Here is a 5163-nt window from a genome sequence, read left to right as displayed (position 1 = left end):
GACATGCCACTCACGATAACTCAATCTTTCCTGTGTTAATATCCATGATAGAAAGATAAATGAATGTCTTGATAAACTAGTAAAAAACATTTTTAAATACTAAGTGACAACTATTATGAAAAGTGTCGATCAAAATTGCCATTTCAGGCACAAGAGGTCATACTTACTTTTTTTCTGAGATTTGTACAGAATGATTAAGAAAAAGATAAGTCACTAACAGGAACATCAGTTGGTTGCCTGATGGCACTCAAGAAAACCCCTCTTTCATTTACTACCTTTGTCTCATCCCACTTTCAAGGTAATCTGTTTAAGACTACCTTAGCCAACCAAACTGTGAAATAAATCCAACGTACCCTATAACACAGGCAGCCCCAGTTAATATTGTTCAAATTATTTACATCTGAAGGGCCGCGCCTGTCTGGATAGCTGGGCCCGACGCTTCTCTGGGCTTGGTTTCTGCTACTCACATCTGTTTTAGCTTTAGACTTTCACTGGTATTCTGCCAGCAGCCACAACTTTTTAATGGCTACAATAAACTACAGAGACTCATCAAATCTTTGTTGTACGTGTTAAAATTATAACCTCTTCAATTAAAATTTTGATTTAAAAATGAACTACAGCATTATCTGAAGAAAAAAAATTCAAAAGGGACTGTTCGAAAGAGATACAACGTTTTTATAAGAGTGATTGTTTCTTTGTTTAAATATAAGAGTAACTAATCACAGCAATGCTTGTTAGAATTCTGATGCATATTTCTGAGTGATAAAATACCAGCATCTGAAAGCATTTCCACAATCTTTTTTGTTTCAAATCTTTGCTGTCATTAACTTTATATGTTAATTGGTTTGTCTAGGTTTCAAATACATCTCTACAAAGAAGAATTACGAAAATAACCTCAACATAACAATTTTCTAGATATTCTATAAATACCTAAGAAAATTTGTTTCAGAAAATAGAGATCAGTGATTACTAGAAAGCTACAGTTTTTATTTTAAGCATTAGTTCAAGTGTTTAGCTTTTCCTACTTGCTGTCTGTGTCTTTGCAACACAGAACAAATACGATGTGAATGTCACAGCCTCAATGCAGATCCTGCAAGACGAAGATGCATGACAGCAGGACTATATGCTGAAAAAGTACAAGATCAAACACAGATCATGTTTCTGCACAAACTAGCTCAAAAGAGGGCAGGCCAAGGGGTTTACAGGGCCAAGTGATGAGAGGAGATAGAGCACTCACTTATGCCCAGGTCGAACAAACAACAACTGATACTTTCCCACCGCTGTTAACCTTTGAAACAATCCTAAAGATGGCAGTGACCTAATCCATCAACTTCTAACTGTAAGGATAAATTATTTTGTAATGTTTTTCATTGCCTTACATTGAAAAAAATTTAAAACAATGATCTTGTTCAACCCTGATTCTAAAAGTACTCTTAATTTTGATGCACAGATATAAATGTAAATGGGGAAATTTTTATAGGCTTTTAAGCAGATTCTCTCCCTAAACTCAATTTTCTACACAAAACTGCTTCAGTAAACGTAGCAATTTTTCCTGAACAAAAAAGGCAGGCTGAGAATATTCAGTCATCATTTGCTAGATTTATTTTAGAAAGTCATATGAAGCACAAAATAAAAATGAAACTGCTTGGAACACTTAGAGAGCAACCCTTCCTACTTTATTTCCACTCAGTACCTTGATTGATAGATGAGTTGGGTTTCTGAGCCCCTCTTTATAATAAACATTTTTAAATGTTTATTTTATGTCCCAGGGTGAAAATATTTTGAACTGGAGCTTTCCATTTCCCTTTGCTGTGCCTTGGCAAGCTGTGTTTTATTTCTACATTAATAGTATTCAACTCCTTCTTGTAGCTGTTAAATTGTTGTTATACAAGTACTGAAGCAAGTATTTATGTTATGGAACTAACAGATATCTACAGTTAAACACACAGGTCTGGAGAAGCCAGAGGAAAATTCACACATAACTAAAGAAAATTTTAGAAAGATTTATTTTGGGGCCTTTCAATTGCAAAAGGGAAAATTACTTTTCAGCATCTTTACTTTCATTTTTATTAAGTCATGAGTTTGAATTTTTTTCTTTCTAATTTATGTGAGTAATTTGTGCCACAGTGTAAAAACTCTAAATGAATCAACACTATAAACCTAATTAGCAATAAGAAAACCTCATAAAGGTCACATTTTAAATGGCACTTTGTTGTTAGCAGAACAAATGTGAAAGTTCCCAGTTACCTTCTAGATCTCTCTTCAGTTTCCTTAAGTCTTTTATTAGGTCTTCAAACTTAACTTGGGAGGCCTGGAAAAAATCCTGTGGTTCTGGTAAAGGAAAAATACTCTTGTCTGTTCCTGCTTCCTAAACAAACAAACAAACAAACAAAGAGGCCACTATGAAAATTGAATTCATTTGCAGTGAAATACATCACTTTTCTTGAAACATCATCTCTGAAACACTATTATAAAACTGCAAAAATAATATATTTTAAATCATTCTTGCTAAAGAAACACGTATATAATTTAAGATGAAATCCTGGCCATTTCGAGTGTTGAAACTCGATTTAAACTGTGAAACAACACTGAGCTCACAACATTTCCATTCATTTTATACCAATAAAGGTTTAGATAAGGGATTAAAAGCTTCTTAAAAACAGATAACATGAATGCCTATTTTAATGCAACAAGTGATCTTATGCCAAAAGTTTGTGGTTTCACTCTCTCTCAATTCATTAAATATTACAAACACTTTATAAGCATAAATTGAAAACAATATTTACATATTGCCCGATGTATTTTATACAGATAAAAATATGCAGCTGAAGGTTTATGCGGCTAAATAAATCCCGTGGATTAATGGCTGTATGGAACTCCTAAGTGTATACCTTATTTTTATCACAGTAAGAAAAAAAAAAAATCTGAAGTAAACCAAAACAAAACCAAAAACCTTACAAGGTTTGAAGCAATATCTCCAGTGGAAATTTAACAACTGAAGTATATAACGGTATTAATATGACATTGCTATGTATAAGCATATACTACTGAGTTTATGCTTATACATAATGCACAGATTTCAGTCTGTCATAAAGGAAAACTCATAAGTTGGAGAACTAATTCTTCTGTGAACAGAGAAAAAATAATTTTGTTATTATAAAGATATGAACATTCAGGGGAAAAAAAAGTACAATGGATGACATTTACCATGTATCCATCTCCTCCCAAGGAAGATAAACTATTTTCTTTTACAAAATTCCCTGAAGTAAAATTATAATCTAGTAGAAAGATTGCAGAAATACTAAATATATAAATAAATGAATTAGAAAGCATTAGCTTCAGAGTTATTGAAAAAGGAGAAAAGAATACATGAGTCAATACCCTGAGAACTGAGAAACATTACAAGCTAGATAAAGTTGTTTTTGTTATGAGACTTTTTACAAGATAGGTACTTAGGTTAAAGTAATGACACACTTTTTTTTTCTTTTTTTAAAAAAAAGGAAAAAGAAAGAAAAGAAAGAAAACAAGTACAGATCTAACTATCTGCTAGTTTTTAATCTCCTCTACAGTTGATTACCAGGAGCTGTTCCACAGGCTCCTGACATACAGACCCTCCAGCATTGGGATTCATAAAATCATAGAAATGGTTTGGATTGGAAGGGACCTTTAAAGATCATCTAGTCCAACCCCCCCACCCTACCACGGGCAGGGAAACATCTTCACTTTTACTTTAGTCTTCACTTACTTTAGTCTTAATCCTGGAAAAAATACTCATCAATTTAACATCTTTATGTAAGAATTAGGAAAAAAAAAAAAAGAAGAAAAAAAAAAAGTATTTAACCAGACATAGGGCCATGAAAAATTACACTAGTCTTGGATTCAATGATAAGGTAAAGGCATCATCTTAGTCTCAAAAATAAGCAATTACATACTTAAAATCAATTGATAGCGACACTTTCATTTAAAAGACCATAGTTTAAGTTTTCTACTAAAATGCTTTGGGCACTGCTGATATCTAACAAAAAACCTTATAAATGTAACTCACTCAAAGCAGCAGCCACACCTCTCCCCCCCATTTTCAGCCTCTAACTTTGTCCCCATCAGCTGACTCACCTATCTTAAAATACCAACCTGTCCTTGCATTCTGTCATGAGAGAGAAACAACACCTTTGTCTTCCTTTATTACTACATTAGAACAAGATGTACAACGTTACAGTAGCAAGAAGACAGGACTGGAGCGACCACCTGTCTGGTCTGCAACAGTCCCAGGCAATTGTCTGCAGTGGTTAGTTCCACAGTTAACGCAAAATCTTCCAAAGCACTATCGTAAAACCTAGAGCAAATTTCAGATCTACTGAGGTCCACAACTATTACAAGAAAGCAAAATAAATGGATTTTATTTTTTCATCAGAGCTACTGTGTTCAGATTTTTAAAAGGTAATACAAACCCATTTACAATCTCTTAAAGGAACCTACTGTGGGAGAGGCTGATACAGCAAATGAATCTTTTACCTTATCACAATGGCGTAGGTAATATATGACGACATAGTCCACAAGATTAATACAATTATCCTAGGAAAAATAAATATATTATTAAAAATGTGTGATTAACACTGTTTCAAGTGTTACTTATTTGCTCTATTTCAAAATAAATATATTATTATTTTATATTGCTGTGAGAAATAGGACTCCCAATATCTTCAGCCTTAGCATCACTGAGGGAGAAAAAACAGTCTTCTATAACATAGGCTTGATTGTACCACCGCAGGACCTAGAGCTTCTTTTGGTTCTAAATACCAGGCAAGAAGACATGCACTGGGAGAAGCTGCCCCTGTACCTATTACTTGGGTTTAAAGAGTATTTGCAGAAGACAAAACACAGAGATTTTGAAGTTGTGAACTACATTTTTTTAAAAAAATCTCTCTATCAAATAACTTTATAGGCTCATCTGACAACAAATTACTTGTATGTGAAATAAGAGATGTTTAACATTGACTCTTTACCTTAGCTCCTGGAATTCAGCTTACCTAGATGTAATATTATTTGCTGGAAATTCCCAAAATGGGAATGATGGGACACAGGAAAGATACTTTAGTGCTGAAGTATATAAGACCTTGAATTCTTCTTCCTTGCAAATATGGTCTAACAATTATCTCTGAGGTT

Source organism: Pterocles gutturalis, unplaced genomic scaffold (assembly GCF_000699245.1).
Source record: "Pterocles gutturalis isolate BGI_N339 unplaced genomic scaffold, ASM69924v1 scaffold4159, whole genome shotgun sequence".
In the NCBI taxonomy this organism is placed as follows: domain Eukaryota; kingdom Metazoa; phylum Chordata; class Aves; order Pterocliformes; family Pteroclidae; genus Pterocles; species Pterocles gutturalis.
Note: the sequence above shows the minus strand (reverse complement) of the source record.